At 30.0% G+C, this 19,991-nt stretch overlaps 1 long non-coding RNA gene across 1 annotated transcript; it reads left to right on the top strand.

Moving 5' to 3' along the window:
* The first annotated feature begins 903 nt into the window (after nt 1-903).
* LOC128559768 (uncharacterized) lies at nt 904-19,517 on the top strand. Its single transcript, XR_008372616.1, has 4 exons — nt 904-2,740; nt 11,077-11,291; nt 11,955-12,059; nt 12,711-19,517. It is a non-coding gene; the product is annotated as an uncharacterized LOC128559768 (long non-coding RNA).
* Nucleotides 19,518-19,991: the final 474 nt, after the last annotated feature.

Here is a 19,991-nt window from a genome sequence, read left to right as displayed (position 1 = left end):
GCATTTAACTTGTGGACACATATAGGGTTTTATGTTTAAGGGAGACAATTTTTCACAACGGACTACAACACTGTAGTTGTATTTTGTCCCTTTATATGCTTATTGAGCACACAGAGTGCTCTGGGATTTGTCTGCAAGCATGAAGAACATTTTGTGTTCCTGCATAAATGAATTTAGGGCAGCGATATGCAATTTAACTGTCCAATAGGTTTTGACAAATGAGTAAACTGATTAAATTTGAAAGACTCTTAAAACAGAAAAAGTGAAAACTCCACAGGTTACAGAACACGACAAAAATGAAACTATCGCAGGCTTGGTTTAATTGACCAAATTCATGGATGGTACTGGAAATGCCTTTTACCGACGATTGTTTAGAGGCAAAGAGAGTACATACAGGAAAATATTACTTGTTTTATAGAAGCTTTTCGAAACCGATAATAAATTTGTCAGCCACTAAAATTATGAATGATAGGATGTGTATCATACATCTGTCAATTCTGGACAGGCAATATAATTGGGAAATATCATACTGTAAATAATACAATGGATAACTACAGTCTCCTTTGTAACACATGCAAATAGCGATTTCTTCCCTTTATATTGTGTATTTTGATCTCGAATAAAATAAAAATACAGATTAATGGCTTATTTAACACATTTGCATATTATTTTATTATTCGGAAAGAAAATGAAACAAAACACGAAACAATTTGACATTATTATGCAATAATAATTATATTATAAACACTGAATCACATGACAATCATTTTAAGGGGTAACAAGTAACGCTAACTAATAACTTCAAGATAAATTTGGAGATCTATGGCCATTTCCTGTTAGGACAGGGAGTGCCGGAGCAAATATCTAAACGCAGTCGGGATAGTGAAGAAGCGGTGAGCCTGAATGAGTAGAATAGGAAGTGTCGATCTAAACACCTGTCCACAAAAACACGAGCGAACATGCAACAGTATGGTAGGGAATGCCGAAGCAACTGTTCAAATCTGCAGTAGGCAAAATAAGCAAATGGTAAAACCTGTTGCGAATAAGGCGAACTTTTACCGTAATTAACTGGCAAACATACAACTGAACGTGTTCAAAACAATTCAAGTCAACAACTTGGCAAGTGCAAAAATAAATTACGCAAACTAGGGAAACATTGCAAGCACAACTGTAAACAAAAACAAATATATCAAACTGCAAGTGACATTTAATAAGATGAAGCGTGTATATATATACGAATGTATAACAATTGTTAATTATCATTGATATACAGTTTCTCAAATCTCAAAGACTGTTATAAACAGTTAAATCACATGAGAAGGTGACTATGAGTTGCAGAGTCTTTATGCAAAATACTCATCAGAATGAACTGAATGAGATTAAGTGTATATATCCGACAGATGTACATGTGTAAAGACTTTATAAAGGTAAAGTAAGCAACCGCTGTAACATATACGTCCTTTCCAGTAAAAAGTTCAATTAATGTGCAAAAACACAACATAAACTGTAGACGTTTACCATGCCGTATTACATTGTACACAAAGATATCACGTAGTCTTCAGCCAGTTTGTAAGTGCCAGCGAACTAATAATTTGAAGTATTGAGAATGTTTAAAATCTTAAACTTCCTGTGTTTCAGATGTTCACTTGACACCCGCGGTCTGCCACATCAACACATTACCATTAAGGCCCTAAAAGATATATTAAAACACAACAGAGCAAGAAAGGTATTTACATAGTTACTAACTGAACAAAATCTTTACAAGTCAGCAAAGGTTTTGAAGGTTTAAAAATATTGGGTGGTGGGATAATCAATTTAGTTTTCAGCTGTGCATTTTTATCTCCGGTATTATTCGAGAATTTGGCACGTACTATTTTCTGATCCCTTGTAAATGGATATTATATATTCTAGTATCATTCCATTTTCTATGCGTTTGGGACCATATCACAGATATAAATGGTAGCATATATTTCCATTACTAGTGTATATGCATATAAATCATAAAAGTTAGGTATACTACAAAGTCATTGAGTACAAAGAAACATGTGAATCGTAAGGGGTGTTTATGTTCAAATCACATACTTGAGCATTTGTTACATACTTTGACTTCTGGTGTGTATTTGGTTCGCCTTGCGGGGATAACTTTATTATGTAACCTGTTATGTAACTTTGAACATGACGGGGATTACAATTTAAGTTTTGGGGCTGGTTTAAATCCGAGAGGTGTATTGTTACTGAGGGTTTCCGTGCTGTAAACTACTATACTCTTATTGAATTAGTTTGATGTTACGGAAAATCGATTCATGTATGTCATATATCCTTTGTACATGCATACATTGCTATGTGATTTCAGTGTGCGGGGATGCTTTCCTGAAATTTGTATATCTGTCTTGTATGTATTGTGTTCACCAGGTATTTTATTGAATTCTTTCTAACTTTCAAAAGAAACTGACAACAAACAACAATCAATACTGACGACAGCTTACAATAAATAGCTGTTGGGCAAGTGGTAAGCAATCTTTTCATATTTGTCTTATGTTATTTATCTTCGATCAGAGCTAGAACGTTCGCGAAGAGATGACTGTACTATTGGAATTTTCAAAACAGTTTGTAATGTATTGCTGGTGATGAGATATCTTGTTTGTCAGCATATATATATGGTGAAGAAATAAATAATTTGCTGCTGTTCAGATTTTCAAAACAGATTCTAAATACATGCAGTAATGGAATATAATTATTGGTGAGTGCGTTTTCTATTGTTATCGTTAAAATATATATTCCAATCGGAATTAATTTTCAACGCAAAATTAAGAATGTACATACAGTGATGGAATATAATTATTGTTGGGTACTTTTAATAAAACTATTAATATGTATTCAAGTCTAATACTGTTTGGAATATACACAGATACATTGAGTATAATTATTTGTGATATTCACCTAATTCATTTCAAGTGGGAATAGATATAGTGAAGGCGTATAACAATATGCGAAAAATGCATAGCTAAAGTAATCTAAAGAATAACAAAAAAATAGCACTAGCCGCTCAATGACAATCTTTTAGATCGCCAACTGCCATGCAATATATTCCTTCCGTGATCACTGTTCTTGCTAATATTTGAGCTTGGTACTCTGTGTCCTATACGAACGGTATGACATTTGATTTCATTTAAAATGTTTTACTCTTCAAAGTAATGACACGTCGATCTAGCGGCTGGAATACCATACAGCTAAGCTTTGAAAAATAGAAACGTCATTCTAGCTGGCCGCCGCAAGAATAGCTTTAACTAATGTGAGATGAAAGTCAATTGACTGAAAAAACGAAAAAGCAGATATAAACGTATATTTATTAAAAACTTGAAAGGTATGAATAAGTACATGTATAAAATTCCGCAGAATTTCGTCAGTCAGTAAGGATTAAGCACACGCTATAATACTTTCGCTATAGAATTTACAATCAAAAATAAATAGGGACACACATTCTGAATTTCATTTCTATTGACTTTCTTTACTCTGTTATAAGTGCAATAAGACATTTCATCGTTTAAAATGAAGGTTCTGTTAACTTTCTTTGAACAGCACAAGTCCATATCAATATATGTCAACACTACATCAAACCTTAAAAAATATATCTATTTGGATTAAACATATATTACTTCTTCAAGTCATTACATGAATAATATACAACAACTGTGATAAGGGAATCAGATAGAAAGCTAATTAGTTTACGTTCTTTTCCCTGAAAAAAAGATGTACATAAATATGAAGCTTGTGGTAGCTACCTCTGGTTAAGGTTTTGTATGTAAGCTGGTATCTCTGTAATCACTTGCGGGAATAGATTGACACTTCACACCCCTATTTCCTGTGATAGACTGACTTACGTCATCTCTATTTTGCTGTTTTACAAAATTATGCCACTTTTTCGACTTAAAAATTTTAGGTTAAGGTTTTATATGTAAGCTGAAAACTCAGTTCCCACTAATGGAAATAGATTGAAACTTCACACACTTATTCACTGCGATGATCCGACATGCAGTGCACAGGTTTTATAACTCTGCTTTGCATTTTTAATAAATGTACTCCTTTTCCGACTTAGAAAATATCATTAAGTTTTTGTATTTAAGCTCGTAGCTCAGTACCCACTAATGGGAATGGACTGAAACTTCGCACAAATGCCAATTGCCATGAGCCGCTATTCATTGTACAGGTTCCACAACAGCGTTTAGCAAAAAAAAAATACATCTGCCCCTTTTTCAACTTTAATATTCATTCAATTGACAAGGCTGTTGAATAGTCGAACGTTGATGTCATCCGACAGCTCTTGTTTGTTCAACCAGAAACCTGACCTTTACATATAATTTACAATTATAAGAATGGTGTGTTTGGTCTAAAATGAAGAGGAATAAGGAAAGACAAACAGAAATGGATTCTTAAGTGAGCCATTTATAATACCACGGGGACACGTCCATTGACATTGTTCATATGCTTGCGCGGCAATAAGAGGTTTCTGAAAACGCTGGAACTAGAAAAGGTACATTATAAACCTTTGTACCACTTTGACCAGCTGCAGTCTCGTCTGTAGCGTCCTCCATGCTGTAAGAGGCTGAGTACACGCGTCTTTCAAATTACCTCTTTCAAATCCCAAGCGCGCGTAGACTTTTACCGTAAGAAGACTATCTGTTATAATTATATATTGATTAATAAATATTGGAGAAAATTGTGCGTGCATAAGATAACTAATAAGTAAAAATCTGTCAAAAGGAGCGCTATATATTTATTAAGATATATATATTGTTTGACAACATCAGGTTGATAATATAATTATATTATTATTATTTAAAGTATCGTTTTAGATTGTAAAATAATTGATATATAAATACATCTGTATTTAAAAAAAAATGTCGATATATCATTTTTAGTAGAATTATTTCTTTAAAAAATTTACAATAATTTAAGAAATATATTAACAAACATTCACATCTATCATATTACGATATATTATAAATGGTTGAAAATTCAACTATCTGATTTGCATATCATATAACTTTCTTATTTTCAACCATTTCAGTAGTATTTAACTGTCCACTTCTAACCTACTTGTAAAGAAGGTATAAGGGGGTAGTATACGCTTCCGTAATAACCTAACGGGCTAATATATCTATTTATATTTGGCGTTTGAAATTCTGTTTGTCTTTAAATTTGCATCGTGCATGCTATTAGTTTTATTCATAAACTCAGAAAATTGAAGAGGATAAATGTGCTTTTCTTTTTTAAATTAAGAGTAAAGATATAATAATGTAATATTTTGAACAAACAAAAGCATGAAAAACATTTCCTTAGCATGCAAACGTTCCTTGACTCTATTGAAAGATGAATAAACAATTTAAATTACGTGAGCTAAGTTTAAAGCACGCCAATGGTAAGGCACTTATAAAATAAATAATAATGTTTGTTTTACTTTCATACAATTTTCATTTATTTATGGTTTGTTGTAATTGTTTCTCTTACATCTTAATAATGCTAAAAGAGAAAATAGGAATTATTCTCAATACGGAAAATACATTTTCGACAAAAGCGTTTTTTTAAACAAATTTTATTTGGCACTATTTTTATTACACCAGCGACGATGTATTCAAACAGCTGTGTTATATATTATATAACATTTTATGAAATGAAAACTGGCAACAACTTTTTTCATTTTTTGAACACTTTCAGACTGTAAGATGTTAGGTACTTAACTTAAAGTCTGGTACATATTTTCACATGTATATTGTTTCCCAGTTGTATTTGCAGCCGTACTAAGTATTTTCTTGTCAAATATATTTATATGAAATTATATTTGTTTGATGCTGTCATTATTTAACATGAATAATGAAAGAAATTAAATTGTACAAAATTTGTAAATCTAAAAATTCAAAATGAAAATATTAGTAAAGAAAACTTACACATTAAATTCCACTTTAAGTGAGAATGTGTTTTGTTTTTAGGTTTCAAATTTGAAACAAAATTCAAATAATTTGCACTAACTGTACTAGCAGTTACCTCCTAGAAATGTCGACAAATTTTGGGCTTATTAGAAACTAGTTATCAAGTAATTATCATGATCTTAATCACAATTGCTTTGGAAATGAATGACAATACTAAATAAATTAATAAAAATTATCAATTTCTTTCTTACAAATAAACATATATTTTTAATTCAAATTAAAATACAATAAGTTATGTCAGTATTTTATTATTGGCTTGCATGTGTTATTAATGATACTCAACATTACCTAAGGACATTTCAGAAAGTGTCACACAATACTATCATTAATTTCAAGAGAATACCGATCAATTAAACACTTTTAAAAACTTTTCAATCAATAGCTATTTATCTTGACCCCTTTTTATCATCGATTAAATCTGCTCAATTTGGAGTATGGTGCGTTCAGAAAATAAAGTATTATTCTACTATAGTATTTAATTTGACATAACACGGTAAATAAAGAAAATCTATACCTAGTATATTATTTGATATCTTTTGCGGTGATTTTATTTTTTCTGTTTTCTACACTCTTTGATGACAGTAAAACAAACCAACCAAAACACTACATAAACAAAATGACAATCAGTTCTTTTAAGACTGATCTCAAATATTTAACAAGTACTTTGTGGAAAGCATAAATGGCAGTCCAGCAATTGTTGATGTAGCTAAAACATCCAAGGACTATTTTAGCAAGAAGTATTACAAACAGCGTATGATATAAGTGTGTATCCATTTGCTTATGTATGCATAGCTGTATTCCAGTAAATTCAACTGGTAATAAAGTTTTACCATTATCTTAAGCATAATAAGTCCCCTATACCATTGTCTTATAGTCTATAAATTAAGATAACATTGTTTTTATCTATTTTGTGTTAATGTATTAACATGTGAGTGTTATTTAAGGACAATATGTCAATGAAGATAATGGTGTTAGCTCTCTTCGGGTATTCAGATTCTTTCCGTAAAGTATTAAATTTCCTTTCATTGATCAACCTTTAAATGAACCCATCAAATGAAATAAACTCGCTTAATTAGGTTGTTGTCGCACCTAAGAGGTAACCGCAGAACCGCAAAATATGGTTGAAAAGAATATTTTATCAACACTCGAAATATAAACACGAAAAATATTGTATCGTATGCAGAATTTACCTTTCTCAAAACTTAGGAATAGTATTCTTTGTCAGTCTGTAAAGCAAGCAGATATAAAAAAAATCATAAATGGGAAGAATGACACAGTTCAATTGATTCCGAAAAATACATTTATCCGTCTGACAGGCATCATTTTAGATGGCGTTATTTCACAGACTACAAAATATTGGAATTCATGGTGTAGGAACGTTCTTTTTTCCTAACGTTAAGAATTTTTTCATGCTATGTGAGCTTGAAGAACATTTGTTTCTAAGACAAGCAAGAGCAGAAAGTAGCACTCATCGAACTCGGGGTACTTTATAAAGATATAATATCCCACTTAATGTTATAGGGATTTCAGGTCTTACAGTTTACAGGTAGACTACAAATGCATAAAATTGAAGTAAACGAGAAAACATACGTTTTAATAAATGTGTATGGGCCGAACAATGTAAGAAGAAATAATGATAGAAACAACAGTGAAACTATTGTTGTAGTAGACTTTAATGATTATAATCTTGACTGGCAGACAAAATACAAACATTAAATGTTCTAAAAATGTAAATAATATATATTGTTAAATAATGACCTGTGCGATATATGGTGTAATACCCATCAAAATATAAAAAGGTTTACATGGCACGCCAATCAGAGACAACCTATAATCTGCAGGCTAGATTACTTTTTAGCCTCTGTAAATTTACTAAATACTGTTTCAAAATATAATATATCTGCTAGTTATAAATCGGACCATTTCTATTGTATATATTAAATTAGAAAATAAAAAGAAACAAGAAAAAGGCCTTGTTTTCTTCTAATTAGATAATAGTATCATTCTACAAAAAGAGTATCAAAACGAATTGAGGAAGTCGATTACTGAAACAGCAAATTTAAATAAAGAAGCATATTCAAATACATTTTGGAAATTAAATAAAGGTACAGTAAGAGATGTAACAATAAAATACTTTGTAAGAAATAAAAAGAAAAAAATGAGGAACAACACAAATTAGAGGAAAATATAAAAAATTTAGAAACTAGAATTTTTCTAAACCCGTCTGATGAAGTACTTCTGGCAAAACTTAAAACAAATAAAAATAAATTAGAAGAATTATTTAAATAAATGAGCAATTGGAAAGTATTATTTTGAGTGCAACAGTTAAATGAAAAGAAGGAGCAGAAAAAAAATACAAAATACTTATTAGAATTTAGCGAAGAAACGAGCCGAATAATAAAAAAATAAACAAATTAGAAACAAATGACAAAGAGATACTAGTATATGAAAAAGGACATAATCAGGCATGTTAAACTCTTTTATGAAAATCCATATAAAATTAACAAACAGTAAATGAAAACGAAACTTTTTTTCAAACAGGTAAATATAAAGCTAAATTCCGAAGAAAAGCAGTCTTGTTAAGGTCCATTAAATGAAAATAAATATTGTCATGTACTAAAGGAAATAAAGAACATGAACAGCTTAGGTTCTGATGGTTTAACGACAGAGTTTTATATTTTGGTAAGATATAAAAGGCTTTTTTATTACTCAGTCAACTACTCCTTCAACATGGTAACTTAACAGAATTACAAAAACAATGTATCAATTCTCTTACAAAAAAGGGGGAAAGATTTATTAAATATTAATAAATGGAGGCTATTTTCACTGCTAAATGTTGACTACAAAATCGCAACAAAGGTTATAGCTAATAAGATCAAGAACGTTTCCACCAAAATAATTGATAATAACCAAACTTGATTAATAAAAGTTCGTAACATTGGAGAAAATGTGAGAATATTGCTTATTATTGAACAAGTAAACAAAATGGATGAAGATAAACAATTGAAAATATCGACCAGTCGTACATGTTTAAATGTCTAAAACATTTTAATATTGGAGAATCAATTTTGAAATGGGTCAAATTGTTCTGTAATGATACTAAAAGCTGCATTTCAAATGAAGAACATATGTCCGAAATTTTTTATATAAAAAGTGAGGTCGTCAAGATTGCCCCCTGCCCCCTTATCTTTTAATTATATGCATTGAAATTCTTCCCAAAGCTGCTGTAATGAAATATAAGGACATTAAAGTAATAAAGATTAAAAATGTTGAGGTGAAACAAACTTTGTTTGCGGATGATATCAGTTCCTTTCTAAATGGAAGCACTAATTGAAACATAAGATGAATTTGGTAAACCTTCCGGTCTAGAACTAAGTGTATCTAAACGTACAGCAATAAGAATAGGATCATTAAAATATAGAAATATCATCTTCTGCGAATGGAAAAGCTTCATATGGCCTTCGGAACATGCATCGTCGATATGTATAAATTTTGCGAAGGATCAACAACAAACTCATAAATTAAACTTGGAACCAAAAATAACAGTATTTAAGAATACACTTCTTACATGGAGTAAATGGGCCAATTTCCAAAACTGATATATCCATTGATGGTTCTGGCAAACTCGTCTCTAAATATTATAAAGAAAATAAAAAAACTGCATGTTTGATGTCTTTATGGAGTCAAATAATACATAAAATAGCAAGAAATATAATTATTCCAGAATATGAAAATAGAGGCTAAAAAATGATAGATACAGATGCATTTTAACTGCCGTAAAAGCTAGTTGGATAAAAAGAAGAGTAAAAGAAAAAAATGCAGAATGGCAAGAATTGTACGGACAAGAACTCTAAAAACATGGAGGTCTCTCCTTTTTCAAATCCAAAAGTGAACTAAAACATGTTCCTGATCTGAAGTAAATTTTCCTTGAAGAAATTTTAAACTATTATGCAAGGTTAATTATAAAGAAGAAATTAATTGTATCTCAACACAAATATTATGATACAATAATCATATATTAGATAACAATGGAAACACATTCTTCTATAAACACTGGCTTGAAAAAAGCGTAGTATATTTAAAACATATTTTGACTACAGATCAAAAAGAATTCTATACGTTCAATTTCTTGCAGTTTGTTTGGTGATTATCAAATGATAAAATAATTTAAAAAAGTATTGGAAGAACAAACTTATATTAGAAGATTTAAACGAAGTATAAGAACAATATTTCCTTATCGAAAAAAAAACAATGTATATACAAAAGAAAATAAAATGTTGTATAATTTGGAACTTAAAAACAAATTTCATTTGAATAATTTAGCTAAGAAATAAATGAATTGAATATACTTATGATAGATCTACTGCTATTCCGCCGAAAACTGCTATATACTGTGCAGAATTTTATTTCCCTCTTTTGAATGCATCACGGTAAAATGTTGCTTTTTAAACTTTCGAGATTTCTTTTAATTTATACTTAATTTGTTGTAGGTCGATTGTGAAGTAAAACCTTTTATTATTTTCTTCTAGTTATTCTTGGAATATAGACGTAAGCAGACATAAGGGATTAATTCTGAAAGTCATTTTTATTTGATATGTATATATAAAAAGTGAAAACAAAACTAATAAGGATTAATTATTATCTTGTTGATTAAAACTTGTCACAACTTGTTGGATGGATTTAGCAACGGTCAATGGCGTTTACAAACAGTACTGTTTGCACGTTTTGCTTGGTAATTTGTGAAGCTATAATCTACTTTATATATAATTCATTTTCAAAACGTTTGCAGAAAGACTCCCACTTTTACCGTACCAAAGATATACCACCAATAATCTGGAAGAAAGCACAACTTATGTTTCTTTTACTTGCGAAAACCTCAACCGATTTATGGATATTGCACAAGAACCGATTGGACATATAAAACTGTTAAGAATCAAACAACAAACTTGGCAAATAGTTCACGTTCGGCAAGTACCTTCTCTGGAAAATATAAGAGAAGAAATTCAAAGGGTTGATAAAATTTCAAATACGCAATTATGTTCATGCTAGATTTACACCTTTTAGATAAATTGAATGATTATCCTTTCAGATAAATTGAATGATTCTTGAAGTGTCATCCTGCATATCATGAAAGATAAAGATTCTAGCGACATCAGTAAGCAACAAGAAGGCAATAGGCACTGGAGTGGCAACCAGTTGATGCATTTTCATTGGTTTCCATTCACTTAGATTGTGTCATTATGGAAGTAAACTACAACACAGGTCTTCTCTAACATGACGAGAAAACGAATTCTGACAGTGTCAGTAAGTTAAAGTAAAATAATAAATAGTATTCTTACCTTTTAACGGACATAATGATGAAGTGTGTTTATTTTTAAGTCTTGTAATTGTAGAACACCGGGAGTTTTTAAAAAGAATACCAAATATATTTTACCTGGTTAAGTTATTTCCTCATTCAAAATGAAATGCTTTGAAAACAGATGTCCGTACTGCATTTCCTTTGTACCTTGTACTTATTCATATGTTTTATAAGACGCAAGGCAAACAAAATTTTAAAAGCTACATGTATTGATCATGATTAAAAAAATATAGAGCAGGACTTCTTAAAATTAACGAGATTACTGACTTTTAATTGGTTAGGCAAAAAGTTGCAAAACTGCACTTTTATGCTTTAAACATGGTCAGTGATGATAGAAATTAACTTACTGATGCTCTGAAGGCATAATCCCCCTATTTGTATTAGTTTTTTGACACAAAAATAATTTCCGAAAAGCCTAACAATAAAAAAAAGTCCAAAAAATATAACCGACCTATCTACCCTAATTTTTTTGAGCATGTTACCAGAAGCAAACAATGTTTCAGGCCTTACGGGACCTTGAAAATCGAATGTGTCAAATAAAAGCAGGTGTTAACTTGTTGATATTCAAATTAAAGAGATCGTTCTTTTTTGCTTTCAAATGGTTTCAGAACGGTTTGCAGTAAGTGACATCAATCTGGATAGAATATTGTTCGACTCATGCTTAGACAACATTGTCCACAATGCAACTGGTAAATTCAACTAGTTGAGTTTATGTATTTGTCATAATTTACCTACTTTTACTTTTGTTTACTCTTAATTGCTAATCAAATGAATTACAGCTTGATGCTAAAACAACTTAAATCGAATCAACCAGGGTTGCCATAGATTATAAGATTTTAAAAATTTATGTGGTTGAGGGAACTTCAGTTATGTTCTATTTGGACACCAGTCCATGGTTTCAAATTTACTTACTCGTGTAAGAATTGGTCTTCCAAGAGGTAACCCTCAGTCTCAACAAACTCGTAATATGATGCTTCTAAAACATGGATATTGGGGCAGTTCGCAATATATGAATTTTACAGCAATGTTAATATGCAAGTTCTATTATTAGATTCTATCAGGAACTTACTTGAATGTATAGAAAAATATAGAAAATAAAAATCATTCCTAAGACCTTTAGAACATAACATTTTAGAATGGGTAATGTATGTTTAAAAGAATTACTTTCATAAATGTACAACAATAGCCTACTTTGTCGCTATTTAAAAAAATGAGGTGTGTCATAATTTATTTAAACAACACAAATGTTAGGTTTTTTTGAAAAAGATCGCATTCACTGATATTTTAATTTCAAAACCTGATAAGTAATATTCTTAACAAAAGAATTCGAAAACAAAAATTATGGTTAGAATTTGACATTTCAGGGTTTGGAAATGATGCACCATCAATTTTGTTCCATATTTGTACTGAAACCTTGGTTGAAACACAAAAGTAGATGACGGATATATCTTTACATTTAACAGTGACAGAAACAACCGCATTTAAAGATAGTCATTAAATAAATAGAAAAACCCGAGCGGTATCGTAAATATTACTTTTTTATTGTTTTGCACCATAATTTGTATTCTGCTATACAATGTACGTAGTGTTAGGCTTGCTCTTATTTGAACACATACTCGAGTTGGGTTTATTTGTGAGTGCTCTTCCTATATTCGCTTCTGATACCATAACGTGTGTATTGGATTCACCTCGTTGGCATAACTTTTAGGTATAACATTCTGTCGTGTAGCAATGGAACAAGATGGGGATTACAATTGAGTATTGATGCATTATAAGCTGGTTTAAACCTGGGAATGGTGTTTTGCCGGCGGTACCCAATTGTAATATTTTATATATTTTTTCTTCACTCTCGATATGGTTACGTTGCCTAATTATTTAATGAGTTTATTTAATCAATACGGGCAACAGCTTTCATCAATGGGTATTGGAAAAGCTTAAAGCAATATTTGTATGCCTTACAATTCTCTGTTTTTTTATCAGAATTGGAAATTTCGCGAAGAAGTAAATGTGTTTTTGGAATTAAGTATTTAGTGTTTAGAATTTGAGTTAATTCTCAATACAATTTGGAAATAACATAGGTGGAGTGAAGGAATATGATTATTTGTGATATTCAAATCAGACCTCAATTTTAGTATAATCTGGAATATACGTACATATAGTGGAGGAATACAGTTATTTATAAGAACGTTTTATAGTGATTCAGATTGGAGGGATTTAGTTTTTAACAGTTTGGAATATACATAGATATAGTGAATGATTATCATTATTTAGTGATATCAAAATTGAATTAAATAAAGAAAACAGTCTTGAATACATAGATATAGTGCAAGAATATTATTATTGTTGAGTAAGTTTCTTCTAATTATGTCTATGTATTCAAATCGAATATAATATTCAAAACTTTTGAGACAGACACATATAAGATGAAGTAATATATCAATTGGTAAGTACATCGTGTTCTAATTTTTAGACAAAAATACAATGAAAAAACACTATTTATCCTTTTAATAGACTGTATTTTACAATTTGAAAAATAATACGAAATAAATATTTTGGGAAGACAAAAATAGCATGTACGGTCAGTTGAAGGGCAGGTTATTACAAATTCCAACAGTCTTATAATCAATATATGAGCTGTGAAAAATTCTTCTTGAAGAAATAAACTTTTTCATTTAAAGTAATGGCTCAACAATAGGAATTCAATGTCCTTTTTAAGCACTAAAAATAGAATCGTAATTTCTCGTTCGCCTTCGCTAGACAAGCTTTTACATATACTCGTGTGATGACAGTTTCTGTACTTTTCCTTTGAACGTAAAATTCGTACAGCACGCATATTCATTTAAAAGATAAATGTATCTATGAAGTCCTACAGAATATTTTTACTATGTCGCCAAACTGTTAAGATTATACAAACGCTATAATATACTCTGGAGAAGTTACTGACAATATAAAAAGGAACACATAATCTTACTTATCTGAATCTAATCAAGTGCATTAAGAGTTGCTTCGTCCAAATGAACGTTCATCCAAGTTTCTTTGACATGAAGAAATGCACACTTCATTTAACATTGCGGGAATATCTATCAGAGTAATTGTATAAAGATATAGGACTTGGTGGCAACCACATACTTTAAGTATTACCATTTGAAAAAACTATAGAGAAAAATACATGAAAATCTTCGACAATTCCCTTGAAAAAGAGTTAAACGATTTGCATTACAAAAGCCGTGTTTTATAGAACGACAATAATTAAGTGCTAATACAAAGTGGTTTTGCTCATTTCTTACGCCTTCCGTCCATTCATGGTCTGTTAGAGTTGTTTCCTTTACAGCTCAGTAATGTTAGAGGAGTATCTCAATCCGCAAGTATTTGTAAAAGTAAAAGTATTGACAATATACGGAACAATTTCATCATAACATTTTAAAATGTCTTTAATTTCTGAGAAGGGTCAAAGAACACTAACATAATATCAGATGTATTGATTTACTTAAAGTCCTTGTGTAATTTTTGCATGTTTCCTAAAGAGATCTTATTGGTGAACTAAATCATTTTCTGTCATTTCTTGACAATTGTATTTATTTCAAATCATGTAAGAAGCTGAGTATGGCACCAGGTGTTGTATACATGCAAACATTATACAGAATAAGCCGATTCAGTCAAAATTCAGAAAATTGACAAGCAACCCAAATTTTAAATATTTTGATATGAACGAGTTCTAAGAATAATTCATATTTTTAGTGTACAAAAGATGATGCGTCATATATTGATCATTTGTATTAGCTTATCGGCTAAAAATACAAAATTGAATATAGAATACATTTTACATTTAATAGCAAGCTATTGATCTGTTCTTAGATATAAACATGTGTGATTACGATCATTACTCAGATTAACATTTTTCTTCGCTTTGATATATTTTTAATTTTTAGGGTTTATTTAGATATTTTTTGCTAAACAAATAAGCAAAAATAATTAAATAGTATTTATGCAATGGACATAACAAGAGACCCCAAATCCAAAATTTCAGGTACAAGCGTCCACTGAACATAGATATTTTCTTAAAATGTAAGTTCAAACTCATTGACTAAACGGAATTTAAGAAAACCGGTCTTGAACAAGTTTTGAAATGATGAATATAATAGTGCAAATTAATTTCTCTTAATTTCTTGTTAAAAGCAAAAGGTATTGCTTAGTGATAATTTGTCAGGAGATTTTGCAATTTTGCATTACTTATAAAAGCACTAATGCGAAATTATTTCGTTTCAGAAAATTATTCATCATTGTTTCTATCAAAAATCCTTGAAAATACGATAAGAGTTTTATTTACCCACCTTTGCTTTCAATTAATTTGTATTAAATAGACCTCATTTAACTGTAAAAAATTGAATAACAGCTTCCGTGGTTGTCTGATAATAATACACGTCATTTTAAGAAATTATAATGACAGTTTTCACTCACATCGTGTTACTCTGTTTAAATGCATCCAAAGCAAATGAACATACTCCTTACAATTATTGTTAGTAATCGCCTATTGTTATTTGTTGACATTTTGAATAATGCCCTGGCCCGCTGGCTCAATTCAAATAATTATATAGTCCTAACATTTTTAATTGCGACAATAATTCCAAACAAATAATATGATTGAGTTTGAGTTTAACCAAATGGATTGCAGGTTAGAAAAAGTCATAACAAAAGGGAATATGCATGGTTTTTGACAAAATCCAATAAAAAGCACTTCTTGACATTTTCCTAATTTCAGATCATTTATATACTGACCTTGATACTGTACCGTATTCTCATTAATATTTTTATGTCACTAGAATTTGGTAAATTTAAAAAAGGATTGCCTTACTGGAAATTTAATAGCTCTCTACCAACGGATGAAACATATATAAATGAAGTTACAAAAGCATTACAGAAACAAAACTACAGTATACAATTGACACACAAGAAAATTTTGAAAATACGAATAATACACCTCTTCAAGAAATAAGATTAATATTCATGATCAGTTATTATTCGAGACAATGTTTTTGAATATCAGAGGAATAACAATAAAATATGCCTCACAAAAGAAAAATTAAAAAAAAATATGGAAGACAAAGTTTTCGAAGAAATTGAGAAAATCGAAATGGAAACAAATATAGATTACGATTTCTTAGACTATAAAAGAAGAGAGCTTGCAGATTTAAGAAAGAACAAAATGGACGGAATATTCATAAGTTCAAATGCTAAATGGATATATGAAGGAGAGAAACCTACATGTTACTTTTGTCATCTTGAAAACAGAAACTATGTTTCAAAACTTATGAACTCTAATTTCTGAAAAAGGTGATATTTTAAAAAAAACACATAATGAAATTCTTGCTGAAACAAAGCGTCACTATAAATGTTTGTACAAAGTGACAAAAAAAAACAGAAGATATATCTTTAAATGAATATTAGGTGAATTTCAGGTACCTAAACTATCAGAAAAATATAAGCAATCTATTGAGGGGGCTCTGGCATACAATGAAATGTTGAATTCTCTGAAGCGTATGTCAAATAATACAAGCTCTGGGAATGATGGTGTCGAAGTGGACTTTTTATCTTTTGGGAAGATATTGGTACATTACTAGTAAAGTCAATGAATTATGCATATATAATTGGAGAATTATAAATTACCCAAAAGCAAGGAGTCGTAATCTGTATACCTATAGATATATGCATATTATTGACTGTTGCTTACAAAATCGCGTCTGCTTCTATCGCTCTTGGTATTAAAAACATCTTAGTAAATATCATAAATGAAGACTTAATTTCTACCAGGCAGACTATAACATCAATCATCATAATGTTGTACGACTTGCTTTTTATACAGCAAAAATGTGCCTGGTTTATTATTTCTGATGGACTTTGCGGCTGCGTTCGAAACTGTCTCATGGACTTTTATGCAACAAGTTTTAGACTTTTTGAACTTTTGCCATTCAAAAAATGTAAATGGACATATGTCTTAATGGTTCTCATTACAGAGAGGCTGTCGTCGAGGGAATGACCTGTCACAATACCTGTTCATTTTATGTGCTGAAATACTTTCACTATTACTAAGAAATAACCAAGATATAATCCGTGTAAAGGAGTATAAGATTTCCCAATATGCAGATGACATCAATTTCTTTTAGATGGTACAAGCAAATCTCTGAAGAACACAATGTTAACATTAAAATGTTATGCTAGAATTTCAGGCCTTTATATCAACATGGAGAAAACCTAAGTTATTTGGTTTGGATCCCCAAAAAATAGTAATACCATTCTTTGTCCAGAATATAATTTGTCATGGAAAAAATGATGTTTTACGGTCTTAGGTGTTAAATTTACCACAGATCTTTTTGAAATGATAGATCTCAACTATGATTAAAAAAATAAAGAAATTATTTGCAAGTTGGTCTAAATGAGTTCTATCTCAAATTGTCAGGGTAGTTCTTATAAAATCCCTTGCTCTTGCAAAATTAAATTATTTTGTTTTTGAGTATACCAAATCCACCAATGGTCAAAATTAATACTATACAGAACCCTTTTTTAACTTCATGTGGCCACTTTCAACATCAGAGTTACATTTAAGAATATAGGGATATGTTGACAGCAGTAAATAAATTTCTTAAAGTAAACAATATCCAACAATTTGCCAAAGAAAATCAACTAATATATGCATATTCCACAACGTCTGGCATTAATAAATAAGGATAAAAAAGAATGTAAATCAATCTACAAAGCTATAAAGAATGAATGTGGGACATTCTCCAAATTCTTTAAAAAATGGAAAGATGAACTAAGAGATACCACAGAAGCACTGTTTTTTATAAAAGAATTCAATCTATGATATGTCTCATAAATTCACAAAAGATCCAAAATTTACATGGTTCCAATTTAGGGTAAACCATAGAATCCAGGCAACCAATTATTTGCTGAAAAAAGAAGATTATTAATCAAGACTTTTGCATTTTTTGTAAGAGTGAGCCAGAAACTTTAATTCATTTGTTTTATGACTGTGAAGTGGCTAAACAATTATGGCTGCAGTCTCATTATTACATAAAAAATAAATGTAATCTTGGTTTTGAAGATTGGACTGCTTTAAATATTTTATTTGGCAAAACAGAAATTGAAAGTGCATTATACAAATTAATATTCGAAACATTATACACATTAAAGTAGGTTGAAAAAATTAAGGCCTGGTCTAGATAATGTTAAGAATATGTTGCTGTACAAACTCCAAATATGAAAAGTTTGAAAAGTCATGGGGAAATTTTAGAAACTTATTTCTTACAGAATATTGCAATAAAAACATCATATACATACTATATGAGTTTGGTGTAATTTTATTGAAAGTTACAAATCATTTTTATAACCATTCCGTATGGTAGCAGAAATAGAAAAAAACTGAAGCTTTCAATTCCCACTCATCACCACTCTACAATGGGGTGCTCCACCAACATCTTCAACAATTCCTATCTTTCTTTATTTTGACACTTTACAGTAAGAATGATCTCGTAGTAGTTTGCACTGAAAACCTATTATAATTTTTTCTGCAGCAGACTGGTCTGTGTAAAAAGCATACTGTCTTGGTTGATCCATTGTTTTTTTATGAAATTTGATAAATTTTAACATCAGACTCGGAGAAATACATTTGTTTATATTTTTCAACATGCATATTATGTTAAAAATGGAATTAGTATAATTAATGAAAATATATACGACAGGGTAAAAACAGAAATTCAAACAAGACATTACATGTATTGAAATTTAGAGTAAAATATTTATAGCTAGACATGGGAGTTAACTTTGGTTTTTATAAAGGCACAAACACATTGAGAAATGATAGAAATAATACAAAATTCACATTTGAAACTAAGTAGAAATAACTGTTTCTTTATTTTTAGCAAATTATTATACGTTTCGTTGCAGTATATATACATGATTATGGAAGGGAAAATGGTAAATGCTCTCCGACACCACTCTCCGCAATGACGGGTATAATAAAACGGCAACATCTGTTTCGGAAATTAAAAAAAAAAAAAACAATATTCGCGTGGAATAAATTAATAAACACGTTAGGATGAAAACAATATAAAAGTGAAATATATAGGTAGAAGTGTTTTTCTTATTTCTTTATTAATCTTAGGATTAAATATGAGTATGAGAAAACAAATATCACTTACTCGAAATTATTACTTAGTGGGAATTGTTTATTCAAGCGTGATTAAGAAATTAGTAATAGGAACAGTATACTAGTTTTAGAATAATACAGGATAATAACAGTATACTTTTATCAACCAATATACGAAAATAGTATACACGTAAAAATAGTTAAATTTGCTTGTTGATGTTTCTAGGGATTTGAATTTATCTAAAACATGTAACAACCCCAACATGTAAAATTGGAACATGAATCAGCTGAAATGTAAAATGCATTACACGTAGAAGAAAATATAAATGTACATAATAATTAAGTTAATAAGTAAGTTAATGCAATAGCCCTTGAAAATAAAATGAATACTGCAATGTTTTCGTGTTACTACGATGTCAATGGAAACAAAACTTATATAAACTTCAACGTCCGCTTAGAATTATGATATTTTGTACTCGTCGTTGTTATTGATATAGCGAAG

This window comes from Mercenaria mercenaria, chromosome 10 (assembly GCF_021730395.1).
Source record: "Mercenaria mercenaria strain notata chromosome 10, MADL_Memer_1, whole genome shotgun sequence".
Classification (NCBI taxonomy): domain Eukaryota; kingdom Metazoa; phylum Mollusca; class Bivalvia; order Venerida; family Veneridae; genus Mercenaria; species Mercenaria mercenaria.
The sequence above is the reverse complement of the archived record's forward strand: the minus strand, read 5'-3'. Positions and strand labels throughout refer to the sequence as shown.